The sequence below is a fragment of the Muntiacus reevesi genome, chromosome 3 (genome assembly GCF_963930625.1).
Source record: "Muntiacus reevesi chromosome 3, mMunRee1.1, whole genome shotgun sequence".
NCBI classification, from domain to species: domain Eukaryota; kingdom Metazoa; phylum Chordata; class Mammalia; order Artiodactyla; family Cervidae; genus Muntiacus; species Muntiacus reevesi.
In genome coordinates, this window is record NC_089251.1 from 71,329,891 (window position 1) to 71,353,577 (window position 23,687).

Genomic DNA, 23,687 nt, shown 5'->3' on the forward strand with positions numbered 1-23,687 from the left:
ATGCAAGGATTCTTTAATATCCGCAAATCGATCAACGTAATACACCACATTAACAAATTGAAAGATAAAAAACATATGATTATCTCAATAGATGCAGAGAAAGCCTTTGACAAAATTCAACACTCATTTATGATTAAAACTCTCCAGAAAGCAGGAATAGAAGGAACATGCCTCAACATAATAAAAGCTATATATGACAAACCCACAGCAAGCATCACCCTCAATGGTGAAAAATTGAAAGCATTTCCTCTGAAATCAGGAACAAGACAAGGATGCCCACTCTCACCACTACTATTCAACATAGTGTTGGAAGTTTTGGCCACAGCAATCAGAGCAGAAAAAGACATAAAAGGAATCCAGATAGGAAAAGAAGAAGTGAAACTCTCGCTGTTTGCAGATGACATGATCCTCTACATAGAAAACCCTAAAGACTCTACCAGAAAATTACTAGAGCTAATTAATGAATATAGTAAAGTTGCAGGATATAAAATTAACACACAGAAATCCCTTGCATTCCTATACACTAACAATGAAAAAACAGAAAGAGAAATTAAGGAAACAATACCATTCACCATTGCAACAAAAAGAATAAAATACTTAGGAGTATATCTACCTAAAGAAACAAAAGACCTATACATAGAAAACTATAAAACACTGATGAAAGAAATCAAAGAGGACACAAACAGTTGGAGAAACATACCGTGTTCATGGATTGGAAGAATCAATATTGTCAAAATGGCTATTCTACCCAAAGCAATCTATAGATTCAATGCAATCCCTATCAAGCTACCAACGGTATTTTTCACAGAACTAGAACAAATAATTTCACAATTTGTATGGAAATACAAAAAACCTCGAATAGCCAAAGTAATCTTGAGAAAGAAGAATGGAACTGGAGGAATCAACCTGCCTGACTTCAGACTCTACTACAAAGCCACAGTCATCAAGACAGTATGGTACTGGCACAAAGACAGAAATATAGATCAATGGAACAGAATAGAAAGCCCAGAGATAAATCCACGAACCTATGGACAGCTTATCTTTGACAAAGGAGGCAAGGATATACAATGGAAAAAAGACAATCTCTTTAACAAGTGGTGCTGGGAAAACTGGTTAACCACTTGTAAAAGAATGAAACTAGAACACTTCCTAACACCATACACAAAAATAAACTCAAAATGGATTAAAGATCTAAATGTAAGACCAGAAACTATAAAACTCCTAGAGGAGAACATAGGCAAAACACTCTCCGACATAAATCACAGCAAGATCTTCTATGACCCACCTCCCAGAATATTGGAAATAAAAGCAAAAATAAACAAATGGGACCTAATGAAAATTAAAAGCTTTTGCACAACAAAGGAAACTATAAGTAAGGTGAAAAGACAGCCCTCAGATTGGGAGAAAATAATAACAAATGAGGAAACAGACAAAGGATTAATCTCAAAAATATACAAGCAACTCCTGAAGCTCAATTCCAGAAAAATAAACGACCCAATCAAAAAATGGGCCAAAGAACTAAACAGACATTTCTCCAAAGAAGACATACAGATGGCTAACAAACACATGAAAAGATGCTCAACATCACTCATCATCAGAGAAATGCAAATCAAAACCACAATGAGGTACCATTACACGCCAGTCAGGATGGCTGCTATCCAAAAGTCTACAAGCAATAAATGCTGGAGAGGGTGTGGAGAAAAGGGAACCCTCTTACACTGTTGGTGGGAATGCAAACTAGTACAGCCACTATGGAAAACAGTGTGGAGATTTCTTAAAAAACTGGAAATAGAACTGCCATATGACCCAGCAATACCACTTCTGGGCATACACACTGAGGAATCCAGATCTGAAAGAGACACGTGCACCCCAATGTTCATCGCAGCACTGTTTATAATAGCCAGGACATGGAAGCAACCTAGATGCCCATCAGCAGATGAATGGATAAGGAAGCTGTGGTACATATACACCATGGAATATTACTCAGCCGTTAAAAAGAATTCATTTGAATCAGTTCTAATGAGATGGATGAAACTGGAGCCCATTATACAGAGTGAAGTAAGTCAGAAAGATAAAGAACATTACAGTATACTAACACATATATACGGAATTTAGATAGATGGTGGCGATAACCCTATATGCAAAACAGAAAAAGAGACACAGAAATACAGAACAGACTTTTGAACTCTGGGGGAGAACGTGAGGGTGGGATGTTTTGAAAGAACAGCATGTATATTATCTATGGTGAAACGGACCACCAGCCCAGGTGGGATACATGAGTCAGGTGCTCGGGCCTGGTGCACTGGGAGGACCCTGAGGAGTCGGGTGGGGAGGGAGGTGGGAGGGGGGATCGGGATGGGGAATACATGTAACTATATGGCTGATTCATGTCAATGTATGACAAAACCCACTGAAATGTTGTAAAGTGATTGGCCTCCAACTAATAAAATAATATTAAAAAAAAAAAAAAAAAAAAAGAAAAAAACCTTAAGTCTGTTTTAAGCTCACAATTTCATTAATGACAGGCAGTAAAACCTGAACAGAGAGGAATACACATGAAGATGTTGATAAAACTGCCAGGAATACAGGATGAGTTTTGACCACATCTTTAATCAAAGATGGGCTTCCCTCATAGCTCAGTTGGTAAAGAATCTGCCTGCAATGTAGGAGACGCAGGTTTGATTCCTAGGTCGGGAAGATCCCCTGGAGAAGGAATAGGTTACCCACTCCAGTATTCTTGGGCTTCCCTTGTGGCTCAGCTGGTAAAGAATCTGCCTGGCAATGCAGGAGACCTGGGTTCAATCCCTAGGTTGGGAAGATCCCCTAGAGAAGGGAACAGCTACCCATACCAGAATTCTGACTGGAGAATTCCATGGACTGTGTAAAATCCATGGGGTCGCAAAGAGTCGGACATGACTGAGAGACTTTCACTTTCACCTTACTCAAAGACAAAAATCAATGAGTTTATTACATCTTTCAAAATTATGTTTGTCATAAGTTTGATATTAAAGGATTAGTCCTAGGAAGAAGACAAATTAAAGCATTAAGAATAATAATGTGTATCCTCATTAAGTATACTATTCAAGAAGGCTAAAGCATATTTATTTCTTATCCACATGCAGTTGTGTTTTATATATTTCCTTTTAAAAAATTGATCTTGTGCCCTTTTGAAGAGTGACTGAAAGATTCACTGATATAAGTCTCTGTTAAGCAACAGGGCAGAGTTTACACTGCATTAAATAAAGTAATCCATGCACCTATGGACACCTTATCTTTGACAAAGGAGGCAAGAATATACAATAGAGAAAGGACAATCTCTTTAACAAGTGGTGCTGGGAAAACTGGTCAATCACTTGTAAAAGAATGAAACTAGAACACTTTCTAACACCATACACAAAAATAAACTCAAAATGGATTAAAGATCTAAATGTAAGACCAGAAACTATAAAACTCTTAGAGGAAAATATAGGCAAAACACTCTCTGACATAAACCACAGCAGGATCCTCTATGACCCACCTCCCAGAATATTGGAAATAAAAGCAAAAATAAACAAATGGGACCTAATGAAACTTCAAAGTTTTTGCACAACAAAGGAAACTACAAGCAAGGTGAAAATACAGTCTTCAGAATGGGAGAAAATAATAGCAAACGAAGCAACAGACAAAGAATTAATATCAAAAATATACAAGCAACTCCCACAACTCAATTCCAGAAAAATAAATGACCCAATCAAAAAATGAGCCAAAGATCTAAACAGACATTTCTCCAAAGAAGACATAGAGATGGCTAACAAACACATGAAAAGATGCTCAACATCACTCATTATCAGAGAAATGTAAATCAAAACCACAATGAGGTACCATTTCATGCCAGTCTGGATGACTGCTATCCAAAAGTCTACAGGCAATAAATGCTGAAAACGGTGTGGAGAAAAGAGAACCCTCTTACACTGTTGATGGGAATGCAAACTAGTACAGCCACTATGGAGAACAGTGTGGAGATTTCTTAAAAAACTGGAAATAGAACTGCCATATGACCCAGCAATCCCACTCCTGGGCATACACACCGAGGAAACCAGATCTGAAAGAGACACGTGCACCCCAATGTTCATCGCAGCACTGTTTATAATAGCCAGGACATGGAAGCAACCTAGATGCCCATCAGCAGACGAATGGATAAGAAAGTTGTGGTGCATATACACAATGGAATATTATTCAGTCATTAAAAAGAATACATTTGAATCAGTTCTAATGAGATGGATGAAACTGGAGCCTATTATACAGAGTGAAGTAAGCCAGAAAGAAAAACACCAATAAAGTATACTAACACATATATATGGAATTTAGAAAAATGGTGATGATAACCCTGTAAGCGAGATAGCAAAAGAGACACAGATGTACAGAACAGTCTTTTGAACTCTATGAGAGAGGGCAAGGGTGGGATGATTTGGGAGCATGGCACTGAAACATGTATATTATCATATGTGAAACGGATCACCAGTCCAGGTTCGATGCATGAGACTGGGTGGTCGGGGCTGGTGCACTGGGATGACCCAGAGGGATGGGATGGGGAGGGAGGCAGGAGGGGGTTTCAGGATGGGGAACACATGTACACCCATGGTGGATTCATGTCAATGTGTGGCAAAACCACTAAAATATTGTAAAGTAATTAGTCTCCAATTAAAATAAATAAATTTATTTTTTTTTAAAGTAAAACTACTAAGATTATCAAGGGAAAAAACTAACCACCAGTGAATTAATATCAAACATAACATTATTTAACAACACACAATATTATGTAAAAAATGCAATTTGATAACATGAAACCTACCTAAATACTAGGAAGGAGTTAACCTTTGAAAAGATTCACCGATAATTTATAGGAGTGTGACCTTCTGTAGCCCAGCCTGGTTTATTTTATACTTTGTGTGTAGAATCTATTTAGGTATTCCTTGCACATATTAATGGTAAATTTTAATTGGTAAATTTTTTCTATTAATAATGAATGTATTTTATTTCACTGCTTAAATTAATGAGACCATTAAATGTGCGTTAAATAAACACTAAAAGCTCCAAGCAGTTATGCCACAGCTGCCATTTTTCTTTTTGATCATTGAACAACTGTACATGTATCAAAACTATCTTCCCCAAAAGCAACTTCCTGAGGTTTTTGGATGTTCTCTCCTTCCCCTGGAGAATCCCATGGGCACAGGGGCTTGGTGGGTTACATCCATAGGGTTGCAAAGAGTCAGACAGGACTGAATGACTAACACTTGCACTTTCCACTTCCCCTACTCCTAACTATATTAGTCAGTTGACCTTGGCATTAGCACAGTTGGCAGACAACAAAACAATGGATCAGCTATTCATATGTTACTTTAAAGCATCCTGCAACAAAAGAGATCTGTCACCCAATTAAAGTACCAAAAGTGTTCACTACTTTCTTGAATAATTACTGCTCCTATTGGTGCAAATTTGATCTCTGGGATGAGTTTTGAGACAAGTCTAAGTCATAAATACATCCTGTGCTTTATTCAGTCACAAGTTCAGTTCAGTTCAATTGCTCAGCCATGTTTGACTCTTTGAGACCCCATGGACAGCAGCATTCCAGGCTTCCCTGTCCGTCACCAACGCCCAGAGCTTACTTGAACTCATGTCCATTGAGTCTGTGATGCCATCCACCATCTCAGCTTCTGTCGCCCCTTTCTCCTCCTACCTTCAATCTTTCCCAGCACCAGGGTCTTTCCCAATGAGTCAGTTCTTCACATCAGGTGGCCAAAGTATTGGGGCTTCAGCTTCAACATCAGTCTTTCCAAGGAATATTCAAGACTGATTTCCTTTAGGATTGACTGGTTTAATCTCCTTGAAGTCCACGGGACTCTCATGAGTCTTTTCCAACAAAAGTCTTCTTCTTTCTTTCAGTCACAAAAGTTAATGCAAATATTAGTCAGTCCACCTCCAAGAGATCCATCTCCAAACTGTTTTACAAGCAAGATTACCAGGATTCATATCCTGTGTGTGAAGACTGTCAGCTGTTAGGGTCACCTTTATCCTATTTCATTTATATATTTGCATCTGTTATACAAGGAAGCCAGACCCAAAGTGAGAGAATGTGAAAATTATTTTGTGAACTGTAAAGCAGTATATAAAAGTTAGTTAATATGCAACTAAGAATATTTTTTAGTTATCTAACTTAAAAAATAATTTCTAAATATTGAGCTTTATCCTGGCACAAAGTGATGTTACTTGGAAAGTGGAATCTTTTATAGGCTAGCTTCTAATCTCTGATAGGCAGAACAGAGTGGCCTTGAATCTACAGCTAATCTGTCCCCACTGCAGATGAGTCTACTATGATACTCTGAATATCAGTAGATCATTTTCACTGTGGGTGTTAATGAATTGGGTCTAGCCCTATGAAACCTTTAGGAATTGTGTCATCACAATTCCTCTGGAGCAGCTGTTCCCTAGCTTTGGGTTATTCCTCACAAACATGTTCTATCAGGGCATCAGGGCACATCAAGAGGGTCTCTGCTCTCTCGAGGGTCCTTCCCTGTGGGGTTCTCTCTTCTCCAGTCCTCTGCCCTGTGAATTCTAACTGCTTTGTTCTCCCTGAATATGCAACCATTTTCTAAACCCAAGGAGACCACGAAGCTCTGTTCAGATTTCCTCTTCCTGCTTTTGCAACCTGGCAACTCTCTGCAGGCAATAAAACCTAAGCGATTGTAGGACTCATCTCAATTTTTTTCCCTTTCAGAAATCACTCTCCTGTGCATAAGCTTCCTAGGCTTCCATAAGTCCATTTAAAAATATAGCTTTTAAACCACTAGGAGCTTTGTGGTAAAGTATAGGTAGAATGAATTTTTTATATCTGTTTTTGTGATTATCTAGTTACTTTTAAATAATTTTTTAATAATTCACTTTTGTTCAAAATATCGCTTTTATCATTTAGTTACTACAAGTACTTTTGTATCTTTCAAGATCAACAATATTGATTCATCAATGAGTTTGTGTATTCTATTCTGACATTTATAGGTAGTACTTATGATTATAGAACTATAAGAGTTTTTTCCTGAACCTTGTTATTTTGGAAAAATTTCCTAAATAACTTTTATATTTATTCTATTCATGAATTCTAGATAGCCATTTTCTTTTATTGATTAACCAACATTATGTATTTGGCATTAGATAAATATAAGCTTTCTAAAGTAAGTTTCGGAGCTTTCATTCTTTTTTTTCAAGTATTTACTCTTTTTCATTTTTTTTTTCCCATTTAGGTTATTACAGAATATTTTTATTTGTTTATCTATTTTTGGCGGTTCTGGGTTGCTCTGCATGGGCTTTTCTCTAGCTGTGGTGAGCAGGGACTACTCTCTAGTTACGGTGCACAGGCTTCTCAATGCAGCAGCTTCTCTTGCTGTAGAACAGGGGTTCTAAGACGTTCAGGATTCAGTAGGTGTGAATTGCTCACAGGTGTGTTGGTTCAGTAGAGGTGACGCATGCCCTTAGGTGCCCCGTGACCTGTGGGATCTTCCTGGACCAGGGATTGAATTCATGTCCCCTCCATTGCAAGGCAGATTCCTGACCACTGGACCACCAGGGAAACCCTGGAATTTTCATTCATTTTCTGTTCACTTGATTAAGTTAATTAAGATTTATACTTGTTTTGTAGGTTTAATGAACTAGTCTGCAAAATTATCTGGGATCATCATGTTGAGAAAATGGAAAAGATAAGAACTTAGGCTATTCTGTTCTTTTATTTCTTAGAATATCTGCAGTATCTTGCAAGGTTATGATTACTGTTTCTTTTACCTCTTCTTAATTTTTGGCAATTTGTATTTTTACAGAAATTAACTTATTCACATTTTAAATGTATAATTATAATTATTAAAACATTTCTTATATGTTTAAAAGGTAAGATGTAATATCCCCCCTTTAATTTAGTCTCTTTAAATTAAATCTTTTTCTGGTGTGTGTGTGTGTGTGTGTGTGTGGAACTAGGTAGTAGGTTGTCTATTTTTATTAGTTTTTACACTGCATTTTGAGTTGAATTTTTCAAAAAACCTTCTTTTTTCTGTTTTTGACAGCATTTATTACTCCTTTAATTACATTGGAATATGAGTATTAATCACTTTATTCACCACTGGATTTGAGCATCTTTTTCTTTTTCCCTTTCTGCAAACTATCTTTTTTTTTCCTGCTCTCTTCCTTTCTTTTCATGTTATTCTTGCTTTTAAATATACTTTTCTATGCCATGAATAAGTAAATGGTACCAGATCTCTCCTTCTATCATAAACTGTGTAAAGCAAACGAAACATCTGTTTTCAGACACCGGACAGCAGGACTAAGTTCTGGGAGGAAAAGTAAGTAAGTGGGCTGAGTTCTGTGATGGCCCCAGTTGACTGCATTGGAGGGAATTTCCAGATCACACCAGACATAGTTGAGGAGATAGAAGTCACAGCTTGGGCAAGCTGAGGCAGCTGAGATCTGAGGGGCAGAAAGAAGGGAGCCACACAGAAAAAGAGCTCCACAGTAAGCCTCTGTGTTCAGTAAATAGACTAGTTGGTCCTTCATTAATTTGACTATTTTCCTCAAAGAATAACTCTTGGTTTTCTCAGTAGAACTAATTTGTTTTCTTAGTAATTTTTAAATTTTGTCTTTATCAATTAGTTTCTCTATCTTCCTTAAATTTATTATTTTATTCTGTTTTCAATATCTTGGAGACAATATTACTTCATTTATTTTCTGAGCTAATATAAACATGTGGATAGATGCCCACAGACCAAACTTCTTGCTCAGCATCACATTGTAATAATTTCAATGCTACGAGTGAGACCCAGCAGGAACCTGCAGGGCCCTCTCAGGTACAAAAGCTCCTCCTCCATGTCCTTTTCCTGATTTGAGAAAAGCTGAAGTCTCCCATGCCTCCGCTGAGTCACAAAAGAGCAGATTCAAGCAGTTAATGGTTAGGATATTAGAGTCACAGGATTGTTAGTCCTTCCCTAAAGGACATAGATAACTATGTTACTGAATTGTTTTATAGATAAGATACTGTAACTGCTACAAGAGGGAAAGAGATAACTGTGTGATAGTCTGCAGTCATGACCTAAGCTGCTCCATCTTGAGCAGTACTGAACCTATGGCTTACACAATCCTAAGAAGTGGCCTCATGAGAATGGGATTAACACTATAGGTCATAATAATCTGTATTTTTGTGGACATCAAATAAGTGCGCCTTGTTCTTCCTGTACATATAAACAGACCATTCATGTTCTTAACAAAGAGATGCTGCAGACTTTTGATAACATCTTCCTCTCAAAGACATTGTCGCCCTCTGTCAGCCTAAAGCAGCTGCAGAAGACTCACCTTCGTCCCTGATCCCATAGAAATGGAATGATGTCTGGCAGGGGGTATTTGTAAGCAGCCCCAGAAAGCTAGCAGGAGATAGACTTCACCAAGCTATATTTTACCTTAACCATCACACCAGGTGCCCTCAGACTTCACTAATCTTCAGCCCAAGCACATCTCTCAAATCTTTTGATCACACAATGCCTATTCTAACTTGTTGATTCCTTTCTGAAAGAAGCAGGACTAAAGAATAAGTAATTAACAGATGACTACATCTTTTCCCCAGCCTTCCATTCAGTAATCCTGCAAGCATAACTATGTGAACAAGATAGCATCTAGAGGAAGATCACAAGAAGACGGCAAGTGTGCATTCACTGGAAAACTATGAAGAATCTGACTTAATTTTAATGACTAACTGAAATTATTTCCCTTTTAAAAATTTATCACTGAGCAGATTCTTGGGAACAGGTTTTATCGCTGAGCAGAATCTAGGACACAAATCAATCCACCTTCTCCCCAGGGTGCAACCTCTCCTTTTCCAACCAACACTTGTCTCTTAAGTATTGGCTTTTGAGCCTCGAGCTGCAGAGCCTGAACACAAAGACTCCAAAGAGCTCAGAAAGTAGATAATCTGTGACATTAAGGGCGTTTTCTCAGATGTTTCCTTCCCATATCAAACATGCATTTCCAGAATAATTGATAATAGCAAGAGGAATATTTAAATTAGGTAAAATCTCTATTTTATACCCCAAGAGTTGTGTAGCTTATATGCCATTTTCCAGTGAGCCATGGCTCATATTTCTATAGATTTTGATTTTATTTGCTCTAACCCTTGAGTCAGTGATATTCTCCTAAGGGAAATCTATAGATAAGATCTTCTTCTTAGCAAGTTTAGCCCATTTATCCAGAAGTCTAGTTGACACGGAGATTAACCAGATCATCTGCTTTTTTCCCCCACCCTCTGGGAACGTTCCTGCACTAAAAGGAGTGCATAAGTCACAAGCCAGTTGCTTTAGTTCTTTCTCTCCACTCCCTATCTCATTTAGCAATGAAATAATTCAGCAATATTGATTTTTCTCTAAGAAATAAAGTAGCATATGGCTATGATATATACTCATATTATAATTAAAGTTAGTGTAACATAATAATTATAATTTATCACTATTCTATTTCCTAAATATTGTGCTAAATAATAGCTTATATTTTTTCTTTGAGTCAGAGTTGTTAAAATGTACTTTTTATTTCCAATGTAAATTTGTCATATTGCTACTTGAGAATATAGACTATATATATTTTTTTTAGACTACACATTTTTATATTATGGATTTTACTGAGGATTCTTTGTGATTTTATATGTCAGCAATCTTTAGAAATAATTTGCAACTTTTCTTCTAAAGAGGTATTCTCTGTAGGATATAGAATTTAATATACATGTGATATTAACTACTAGAATAAGATTCAGATTCTCTACCTCTATGTTATCAGATTTCTACTTCAGCTACACACTGCAATATCCCGGGAAGTTTTTATAAACCAACAGTGCCTAGAAAACACTTTAAACCAGTTGGAATCAAACCAGTTAGAGCTCCCAGACTGATGCAGATACACTGAGGTACAACCACAGTTCCACAGCCTTTTTTGTATTATCTTTTATTTTTGTCCTAAAAACAGAGGAAAGCATGTTAAAATTGCCCATGAATTTCAATTAGTCATTTTTTCTTGTCTTTCATGTATTTTTCCTGAAATACTTCACACAGTTATATGACTTAATAGTTATGTTTATCACAGATAAATCATTTATGTAGATCACTAATTGATTAATACTTTATTTTTAATCATGCATCTTAAGAAAAATCAAAGCTTCTGTTCTTTTAACTGCATGTGTATATTTTATACTTCTTCATTTTTTAAACTTCCTGAATTATGCTTCTTTATGTGTGCTTTCTATAAATAATATTTAGCTTAATTTTTTTAATCCTATCTGCTTACTCTTTCTCTTCTTATTTTTCAATTCATACTGTTTATTCTATCAGATATTTTTTTTTAAACTACTTCAGCTATTTTGCTTGTTGTTTTTTACTCTCATGTTGCCTTGTTGTTTCAGAGTTTTATATCTCTTGTTGTTTGTATTCTACATTTATTTCACACTCTAGGGTGGGCTCCAGTCCATGGGGTCACAAAGAGTCCAACTTGACTGAGCGACTGAGCACATAAGGATTTGGAAAGATAAATTCTAATAGAAAGGGATAGTTATTAAGTTTTAAAACATACATATCATTTTCGGTAATGGCAGACCATGTGATTTAGACCAATCGCCTACAGAAAACACCTAGAAAAGCTGGACCAAATTTTAAAAAATAAAATGAAGAATCAGCAGAACTACCAAGGCAGTGAAACCTCTTATCCCCCTGGAGCACCTTCTGATCCTAGAAGATGTGGCTGAAAGGCAGAAGAAGAAGACTGCTTCATTAGATGTGAGGCTTTAAGAGGACAAAAACTGAAATGCACTTGCCACCTAGAAGGGAAGTGCTGACAGGCTATATGTCTGGCACAAATATAAAGAAAGAGGCTGGCTCTCTTGGGAACTGGGGGTCAGTGTTATTTAAATAATAGTAATGGATTGTGGAATTTTAACTCTCTCTACATTTTAAATTCCACAAAAGATGATGATGATTTTATGTATTTAATGTTCTTTTAGAATTATCCAAATTTACCCTTATTGCTTTGTATTCATTCTTGTACCTTCAAGTTTTCACCAAGTATTATTTTTCTTCTGCCTGGAGTATGTTTTCTTTGCTGCAAATTGCTGGTGGTTAATTCTTAAAATTTTAGAGTGCTTGAAAGTATGTCTTTTCACTATGATTTTTATAGGGTACATTTGCTGGGCACAGACCTCTAGATTAGCAACTATTTTCTATCAACTACTTTGTAGACAAAATCTTATCATCTGCCTTCCAAGGTTACTTTTGAGATACTAGCTGATGGGCTTTTTCTTTCATTCTATACATATTATATCCTTTCTTTCCTGGTCTTCTTAAGGTTTTTCCTTCTACTTTGGCTTTTGGCAGTTTTACAGTTTTACTAGGCTCAAACTAAGCATTCTTTTCTTTGTATTTATCTTGTTTTGGGTTTCTAATGCTTCTTGACTCCAAGCTTTGATGTCTTCTGCAAGTTAAAGAAAATAAACACCTGTTATTTATTCAAATACTGGTCTTCCCACTCTCTCTGTCCTCTTTCTGAGATTCTGCTTACATGTATGTTAGACGGTTTTACCATGACCCACGTGTCTCTTAGGTTTTTCTATGTATCTTTATTTTGTATGAGTGTTTTCATGATATATTCTCGTTATGTCTAATCTCTTGTCTAATATTTCATATGAAAGTTTCAGAGATCTGGTGTGGTTTAGTATAACGCTATTGTTCTGCACAGAGGAATTCTATTTGCTTCTGGCCAATAGCTAGAAATTCTGGAAATGGAAGATTAGCCTCCTGCAACCAAGAACTGAAATGAATTAACATTGGAAGTAGGAAATATGCTTTCAAAAGCTTGCTTTTAATGTCAGTACCACACTGCCTTCTTTTTAAGGGTTCACTTTAGAATATGGTTTTCACTGGTGGGGTACTTGCTAATTCCTTAAGTATCTGAGAATTTCTTTTGCTCTTTTCATATGAGAACAACAGTTTGTTTCTATCTCAAATCCCTGGGTCCCTACTTTTCTCTAACACTATAGAGATGACCATACACTGGGAATGTGAAGTCCTAGGACAGCACCATGTCTCTGTCTCTACAAGTTAACTTAAAGAGGAAGTCTGACTGCATGTCTGCTGTAATCTTTCTCTTTTTTAAATTTCATAACTTTGTCTGATCTGCAGATATGTCTAAGTATTGCTTTTTATAAATGTTTTCTTCTTGTAACAGGTAAGCCATTTCTTTTGATCCAGAGTTCTCACAGGTACAGACATTTTTCTTCTTTCTTTGAATACAGCTCCTAATAATATAATGTTATCTCTTTATTTAGGCACATTATTTTTTTTTTGGGGGGGGGGGGTCCAAAATCACTGCAGATGGTGACTGTAGCCATGAAACTAAAAGACGCTTACTCCTTGGAAGGAAAGTTTATGACCAACCTACTGCTGCTGCTGCTAAGTCACGTCACAGCATATTAAAAAGCAGAGACATTGCTTTGCCAACAAAGGTCCATCTAGTCAAGGCTATGGTTTTTCCAGTGGTCATGTATGGATGTGAGAGTTGGACTATAAAGAAAGCTGAGCGCCAAAGAACTGATGCTTTTGAACTGTGGTGCTGGAGAAGACTCTTGAGAGACCCTTGTACAGCAAGGAGATCCAACCAGTCCATCCTAAAGGAGATCAGTCCTGGGAGTCATTGGAGGGACTGATGTTGAAGCTGAAACTCTAATACTTTGGCCACCTGATGCAAAGAGCTGACTCATTGGAAAAGACCCTGATGCTGGGAAAGATTGAGGGCAGGAGGAGAAGGGGATGACAGAGGATGAGATATTTGGATGGCATCACCGACTCAATGGACATGAGTTTGTGTAGACTCCGGGAGTTGGTGATGGACAGGGAGGTCTGTCGTGCTGCAGTTCATGGGGTCACAAAGAGTCGGACATGACTGAGCGACTGAACTGAACTACTCAGGGGTGGTATTTCTATTTTCTGGCTTCCATATTGGCCATCATTCTGTCATTTCTTTCAATAATTTAAACTTCTGTTGGTATCCTGAAGACTATTCCCAACCTCATACTGTGAGATACACTTCTTGAAGTGCTAATTCTGCCATCTAAAACTACTATTGTAAATATTAATATTATACATTTGAATCATAGTGTTCCCTTACATTTTAAAATAAATCTATTACTATTCAAGGGTTTACAAAAAACTGTAAGTTACCTACCCCAGCCCTATACACCTCAGTCTTAATGCTGCTCCCAAGAATACCCATTTTAATAGTTTCTGCTTCGGTTCTTTTAATGATTATATGTTTCCTCTGTGTATTCAAATAATACACTGAAACTCTTGTTTCTTAGTTAGAAGCTCTTGATTTCATTCTTTGTATGAGGGAGCTATTAAAGCACTTGCTCTGTCTTTGCCCACCTCCCCCATCCCTTCCACCTTCTAAATTCTGTATTCTCTATTATTACATAGTCAATGCCATTAATATTTACATTACCCTTCATAACAATAACTAAACATTCTGTGCTTTGTCCACACATGGATGTTAAGTTGAAAGTCATCAAATTAGCATCACTTTGGGAGGTTCACTGCAGAACCAGTGAAAGTAATGTAACCACATTTCCCTCCTTATAGGCTCTAAGTCTCCTCTCAATTTCTTCTACATGGTACCTTTATTATATCTTTAAACTATTCCAATATCTCAAGCATTCTACTGAACTGTGCATGGGATAGATGCTTTGTTACTGCTTTTTCTCTGTCTAAAACTTTAAGGATTATTTTCCAGTCTGTATTGGTTGTTCTCTAGGGCCCCAGCTGTCTGCCACTTTGGGACAGCTCCACTCTTCTCTTAAAGTTAATGCACTATTTCATGGTTCCTAAAACTTTCTTGTTTTATTTTTTTATTGAGGAAAATCTTCAAGAGCTTTCTTAATATAGAGAATATGGAAAGTAAATTTCCTGAGTTACTTTGTGTCAAAAATAACTTTATTCTTCCTTCCTGCTTGATAGAGAGTCTGGCTATATATCAAATGATAATATAAACATAGATAAAAATTTTTTCAAGTGACTTTATAACACAGAATTTGCACTATATATTCCTGAGGGACAAACTGAATTCTATGTTTACATTATTAGTAATATTTATCTACTAAATTTTATTATGTGGTTTATGTTATAGTGATATTGTAATTTTGAAATCTATTTTATGCATAGGAAAATCCAAATTAGAAATCAAATTACTACTTTTGTGAGCCAAAAGTTTAGTATAAAAGAAAATAGATATAATGATAAAGTTAAAAAATTAAGTGAAAATACTGTAATGTTACATATGAGTATGGACTCTTGATTGTTTTGTCATTTTAAAACTATTTTCTAGCTATGTCCACTGAACATGCTTGTAATAAATGACAACATATCAGCAATGAGTAATCTGACACCCAGAGATCCTAGAAGGATTAGCTGATTCCAAGTCTAGAGCTGGAAACATCTGGAATTAGGCTGAGTTTTCCTGTTCCGGAGGGTTTCACAGGTGGCTCAGTGGTAAAGAATCTGCCACCAACGCAGAAGAGGCAGGAGACACCACGGGTTCAATCCCTAGGTCAGGAAGATGCCCTGGAGGACAGCATGGGAACACACTCCAGTATTCTTGCCTTGGAGAATCCCATGGGCAGAGGAGCCGGGCGGCTACAGTCCATGGGGTCACAGAGAGGGACACACCTGAAGCAACTGAGCGTAAGCAAGCACATCCTATGCCGGAAAGCAAGGACGTTCCCAGGAATAATGGGTTAATGCAAAAAAAGCAAAAAAAAAAAAAAAAAAGAGAGAAACTCAGAGGCCCCGCTTGGTCAAATGAAAAGCAGTTTGTTGTTGATGTTGCTTTACACTGCACCATTTTATTTCATTTCACTTTTTGGCTGCTATGTGGGATCTTAGTTCCCCGACCAGGGATCAAAGTCTTGCCCCTCGCGTTGGAGGAGTAAAGTCCTAACTACTGGATCACAGGGAAGTCCCAGGAAAAGCAACTTGAGTGAATATAGCCAATTAGAACATACTGAGTATATTAAGTCCTATGAATTCAACAAAATGCCTCTGAACATCATTGGATATAACTAAGGCAATAACTCTGAAAACTGGCCCTTTAAAAAAGACATTAACCTGCCTTTCCTGTGTTCAATATATTTCAAGATAATCAGGTATCTCTAGTTGATCGGAAAAAAGTTCTTCACTGAAGAATTCCAGCTAGAAATGTAGAAGCATTGAAAGAATAGGCAATCTTTTCTTTTTCACAACTCCTAATGAAATAAATAAAGGATTTGGGCAATGATTATAAGTTAATGAAAACAGAAGATTAAAAGTTATGAGATGTTTCATAATAATTGGGTTGGGCTGCCAAGACTTGTATCCACTGATGAATCTTAGCATCACTGAAGATGAAACAAGCAGTCTTTGTGGTCCTGAAATGTGATGTAACGTGACACACAGCTTTTCCTATAAAGTGCTGTTGCAAAAGAAACAAAAACCCTGAACCTAAATCTCATCCAGATTCACAGCTAACTTCATTTATAAGAGATAAATAAAAGTTAGTTAAATGACACTGAAAAAAAAAAGTAAACTCAGAACGTGGAATATTCTTTAGGACCACTAACCTGCTTTTGCACAACTTCAGTAACATGAGGGGAAGAAAGAGAGAAGAGGGAGGGCTGCAGAGACAATCCATCAAAAAATTCAAGAGACACGGCACAGAAGAAATGAGTAGAACAACTATAATAAAACATTTTTTAGATAACCATTGAAATTTGATTATAGACTGAATATTAAGTGACATTTAAAAACAACTGCTTATTTTGTCAGATGTGATAATGATAGTTTGGTTTTGCAAGAAATTATTTACATTTAAAACAATATATACTGATAGAGGTACAAGTGAAATGACTGCCACCATTGATTTGCCTTTAGACTCCTCAGAAATGGAAAAAAAAATGTAAAGAAAAGAAAGACAAAGCCAATATAAGATCTTGATAGGTATGTAAAAATTTAGCAAGCTCCCTTTAAAAAGGTTTACTAAAATTTTTTATAGTAAATATTTTAAAAATAGACATTCTCTTTACATGAGTTTTTTCCTACACTTTCTAAACACTGAAGTTTAATATTCAGTTTTATCTTGTACTGTGTCAAAGCTTTAGTATTTAATATTTAACTCCATTTGGCTTTTGTGTGTTTGTGTGTGTGGAAGGGCATGAGTAATGTAAGGGGAAAATCAAAATTCATCAATTTGATTCAATTCAACCAATATTTATTAAGCATCTAATCTCTGCCAGGTATTTGGGATATGAAGATGGATATGATACAGTAGAAATAATATCAGTCTGCACCCAGTAAACAGAAGTGAATGATTAACTTCTGTCAGGAACAAATGAGAAATAGCTTCATATAGAATTTATAATTTGAGCTGGAGCTTTAAGAATGAGTAAGAGCTTGTCAGAAGGTAAGTGGAAAATTCCTCACAAGGCAACAAAAGGTAAAGACACAGATAAGTGGAATGAAACCTTAAGGTCTGGGCAACTACTACGGACTTTGCTGTAAGATAAATGCAAGAAAGGAAAGAGATAAAATAGTGGTGGAGGCAATGGCCCTGCTTCTCATATTCAGAAACTGAGCCACACATTGTAAGAAACTAGGCATGAACTAACTTGGACAAATCAGTAATGGCAATAAGAATGAAGAAAATAGTATGGACTTAATAGGTATTTAATAACAGATTAGATTTCCTAAAGGAAATCATTCCTGAATATTCATTGGAAGGACTGATCCTGAAGCTGAAACTCCATTACTTTGGCCATCTGATGCAAAGAAGTGACTCATTTGAAAAGACCCTGATGCTGGGAAAGATTGAAGGCAGGAGGAGAAGGGGATGACAGAGGATGAGATGGTTGGATGGCATCACCAACTCAATGGACATGAGTTTGAGTAAGCTCCAGGAGTTGGTGATGGACAGGGAGGCCTGGAGTGCTGCAGTCCATGGGGTCACAGAGTCATACATGACTGAGCGACTGAACTGACTGACTGAGCTGAACAGATTAGAGGAGAAAAGGTAAATAATGATTTTACAACCACAATTTGGAGTTATCTTTACATTATGCTCCCTGGGAGCACCCTGGACTTGAGTATTGCATGGAAGTTGATTCTTTATCATACTCTGCCATCTAAAGAGGCTAGCAGGTTTCTATACCAGCAAGAACATGCAAACTGTGAAATGGTATATTTTACGGCAAGACTGAAAAATTTAAACATAACAACTTTTCTATGCCCTTTGGCCTCCTCTCTCCCCCATACTGTGCTTTGTGTGTATCTGTATTAGACATCCACCAAACCTCCCCCATCGGTAAAAATATATTCAACCATAAAGAGCAACATAAGGAACAACATTCTCTTACATCAACATGAATTCCTTAAAAGATAATTCTCTCTTGATCTTGTAATTGGCCATGATGACACTTTAGATCTGGATTGTGTAAGCTGTCGATAATACACTGTTTAATGTACAGTCATCTGTTTCAAAAAACTATATAACTGTGCCTTGACTTCTAAGAGTGGAACAGTTCTCAGAGCTTTCTGAGATACTCTTCCTGGGTTATAATCCTCAAATCTGACTCAAAATCTTCCATTTCTTTCTTAGGCCAACTGATTAAGTTTTGTCCACAAAATTGACCACCTGAACAGAACAGAAAGACTAAAATGAGACCCACAAAAATTCAGTCACTTTTTTTGTGTGAAAAGATTCCATTGTAATACATTGATGAGATTGTTTTTATCAATCATCAATGATTGGTCAATAGGATATCCATATGTTTTAATCAGAACACACACACACACAAAAGCACCAGCTATACATAAAGGAAAAACTGATAAACTGGACCTCATTAAAACTGGACCTTCATTAATCAAAAAACACAAGAGAGTGAAAAGGTAACTAAAAAGTAGAAAATATTTCTAACACAAATAATAGATGGTGAACTCATTCAGGATATAGAAAGAATGATAAAGCAATGACAATAGACCACCAAATTAAAATATGGCCAAAAGATTTGGACAGCTAATTTCACCAAAAAAAGTTAAGTATATAACAGTGTTCAAAAGTATATGCAAGGTGGTTTTGCAAATTAGCAGAACCCTATGGAGTCATCCTGGGATACACCCCTCCCCCACTCCATGCCCTCTGCTTTAGTTTCTCCCTGAAGCATCTAGATAACAGTATCTGAAGCACATTTCCTGAAATGTTTTACAGATGCTAAAACCCCCACCAAATGGAAGAAGGTAAACTACTTGACCACCATGAGGCAACCTACTGGAGCCTGAGGTTTGATCGTGTTAACCCCTGTGACTCTGCCCTTTTACTTTACCATCAACCAATCAGACAACTGTGCCACCAATTGATCACACACCCTACAACTCCCCTCCCTCATTGTTTTTTTAAGATTGCTTGGCTGAAAGCTATAGGGGAATTCAGTTGTTTTGAGCACCTGCTGCCTGGAACTCCCTGCTTGGCCCCCTGCAATAAACACTGCGGGGTCCTTCATGGCAACCAGGTGTCAGTAGATTGGCTTTACTATGCCCAGGGCGGGGAGCAGAGTCAAGTGTGATTCATTAACATTTTAACACATTAATAGCAAGAGATATCAAGATACTCTTTAGCTTTGTGAAGGCAGTAATTAGAAGACTCAACTGGGGTTTTTAGGAAACTGAAAATTGTATGTTTCCTAATCTGTGTGCTAGTCTGTTTACTTTGTAAATATTTATCAAGATGTATACACATAACTTGTACACTACTCTTTATGTACACCTACCTCATTAAAAGTTTATAAGTGATGAGTTATTTTAGGTCAAAAATCAGTGGATTATTTGAGAAAAATTGAATCTACCCACAAGATGAGCTAAACACAGTTTACTAACCAACTCACTAATCAAGTGCATCCTGACTTGGATGAACATATACTCATAATTACTAGTGCAAGCATATTTGTCCACACTGACTTGTAGATAATATGTAATAATTATCCATCTTTCAAAATCCACTTCAAGATGGTACTTCTTCTATGAAGCCTTCTCTGTTCTTCGAATCACTTAAATCACACTATTTTCACCAGCAATCATCAATTGAATCAATAACTGCAAAATAATATAGTCTATCTTACAGTATTCCTTAGATATTTTTCACATAAGCTAGCTTTATCTCCCAAACTACATATTCTTGAGTGAGGGGAAAATCTTTTGCATGCAACACAATTATGTATTGGCGCATACACCAAAATACTTCGCTAATCACTGTGTAAGATACTTTAAGCCCAAAGTTATTGACAATATGATTTACGCTTAACAAAATAATATCAAATGCTACCTAAGCAAAGAGACATAAACACATTCACAGCACCCTCACATGCAAGCCTGCAAATCCACGGTTCCTCTTCTTTTTGACAGAGGAGTCACTGTCGTGGTTGCCTCTCACTACAGAAGTTAGAATCAACTAGCTGTTCCACTTACCTTGCAGCCAGGTCAAGGATCCAAAATGCAGGTTTGACTCATCCGAAGTGATGCAAAGAAGCAAGGACAGAGGTGAAGCCTTTTTACAGCAGAGGCAGTGAGAACATTTCCAGATACAGTAAGGCAGTCAGCGGGAAGAGATCCACTCTTCCACAGACTAACCTACCTTCTTTTATTCTGCACCACAGTCCATTAGACTAGGCCCACCGCTGTGCTTGTGTGACAGAAATTAAGGCAGATGCCACATATGCAAAACTGCAGAACCACCCAGAACCCAATACGCCAAGGAAGCAATAGTCACCGGCCAGGTTCCAGCCTGACCAGGAAAGTAGCACCTACGCAGATGAGACCAAAAGTGTAGGAAGGTTTGCCTTTGCCTTATTACCACACTAACCTCCCCCTAATTAGTGCCCTGGCAGAGAAGCCCAAAGTGCAGACTTCAACTATTCCAGAAATTGCCGCCCCTTTTCCAGAATTCTAATGGTTGCACCTATCTCTTACCTCTTAAAAGTTTCTGGCCTCCCTTCCCTCAAGAAGAAGGAGTCTTTAGAGCGTGAGCCCTTCTTTGTTTATTCCTTGATCAACAGTGACGTTTCTGCTCTGCTCTCGCAGACCTGGTCTCGTTTAATTTTCACAAGCAGCACCTGCAATGAAAGGGCCCAACTGAGTTCTGTTTGATCTGAGAGGGTTGGTGACCGTGACAGTGAAGAAGGCTCCTAAGTATGATTTGTACCACACAGTACTTGAATCCAGACCTTTTATTGCTCAAACTTCCTAGGGAATTTGAGATTCAACTGGTATCCTTTCAAACATCCCTCAAATTTTTTTTTTTTTTTTTTTTTTTGGCTGTAAATAAAAACTCTTAGAGATATTATTTGTGTGCATGTGGAAAACAACAGAATGAGAAAGACTAGAGATCTCTTCAAGAAAATTAGAGATATCAAGGGAACATTTCAGGCAAAGATGGGCTTGATAAAGGACAGAAATGGTATGGACCTAACAGAAGCAGAAGATATTAAGAAGAGGTGGCAAGAATACAAAGAAGAACTGTACAAAAAAGATCTTCATGAGCCAGATAATCACAATGGTGTGATTACTCACCTAGAGCCAGACATCCTGGAATGTGAAGTCAAGTGGGCCTTAGAAAGCATCACTAAAAACAAAGCTAGTGGAGGTGATGGAATTCCAGTTGAGCTATTTCAAATCCTGAAAGATGACACTGTGAAAGTGCTGCACTCAATGTGCCAGTAAATTTGGGAAACTCAGCAGTGGCCACAGGACTGGAAAAGGTCAGTTTTTATTCCAATCCTTAAGAAAGGCAATCCCAAAGAATGCTCAAACTACCGCACAATTGCACTCATCTCACACACTAGTAATGTAATGCTCATGATTTTCCAAGCCAGGCTTCAGCAATACATGAACCGCGAACTTCCAGATGTTCAAGCTGGTTTTAGAAAAGGCAGAGGAACCAGAGATCAAATTGCCAATATCCGCTAGATCATTGAAAAAGTAAGAGAGTTCCACAGAAACATTTATTTCTGCTTTATTGACTATGCCAAAGCCTTTTACTGTGTGGATCACAAGAAACTGTGGAAAATTCTGAAAGAGACGGGAATACCAGACCACCTGACCTGCCTCTTGAGAAACCTGTATGCAGGTCAGGAAGCAACAGTTAGAACTGGACATGGAACAACAGACTGGTTCCAAATAGGAAAAGGAGTACGTCAAGGCTGTATATTGTCACCCTGCTTATTTAACTTATATTCAGAGTACATCATGAGAAATGTGGGGCTGGAAGAAGCACAAGCTGGAATCAAGACTGCTGGGAGAAATATCAATAACCTCAGATATGCAGATGACACCACCCTTATGGCAGAGAGTGAAGAGGAACTGAAAAGCTTCTTGATGAAAGTGAAAGAGGAGAGTGAAAAAGATTGCTTAAAGCTTAACATTCAGAAAACTAAGATCATGGCATCTGGTCCCATCACTTCATGGGAAGTAGATGGGTAGACAGTGGAAACAGTGTCAGACTTTATTTTTGGGGGGCTCCAGAATCACTGCAGATGGTGATTGAAGTCATGAAATTAAAAACGTTTACTCCTTGGAAGGAAAATTATGACCAACCTAGATAGCATATTGAAAAGCAGAGACATTACTTTGCCAACAAAGGTCTGTCTGGTCAAGGCTATGGTTTTTCCAGTGGTCATGTATGGATGTGAGAGTTGGACTGTGAAGAAAGCTGAGTGCTGAAAAATTGATGCTTTTGAACTGTGGTGTTGGAGAAGACTCTTGAGAGTCCCTTGGGCTGCAAGGAGATCCAACCAGTCCATCCTAAAGGAGATCAGTCCTGGGTGTTCATTGGGAGGACTGATGCTGAAGCTGAAACTCCAAGTAGTTTGACCACCACATGCGAAGAGTTGACTCATTGGAAAAGACCCTGATGCTGGGAGGGATTGGGGGCAGGAGGAGAAGGGGAAGACAGAGGATGAGATGGCTGGATGGCATCACCGACTCGATGGACATGAGTTTGAGTAAACTCCGGGAGTTGGTGATGGACAGCGAGGCCTGGCGTGCTGCGATTCATGGGGTCACAAAGAGTCAGACACGACTGAGCAACTGAACTGAACTGAACTGATAAATTATATGTGCATGCTTGTATCCATGCACTCACATATACACACACACATATCTAAAAACACATTCAAATACAACTGTGTGTGTATGTATGTGTATAAATATACTGTTGTAAATGCCACATAGTTTAGATTTTTATCCACTAAAAAGTAGAGGCTATGAATGGATTTTACTTCTTTAACCATTTATACAAAGCAGTTCTTGTTCTGCTGTTTTCTAAATAGGTTTTATTGGCTTTTTGTCCCTTTACTTGTTTTAATAAAATTAAAGTTTTATTTTTTATTATTAAATTTAATATTTTTTTAAGTTTAAAATAAAGTGACTGAGTGTAGAAATTGAGTCATTTTCAGAATGCCTTTTTGCCATACCAAGAATGTATGCTGTTGCTGCTGCTGCTAAGTCGCTTCAGTCGTGTCCAACTCTGTGCGACCCCATAGACGGCAGCCCACCAGGCTCCCCTGTCCCTGGGATTCTCCA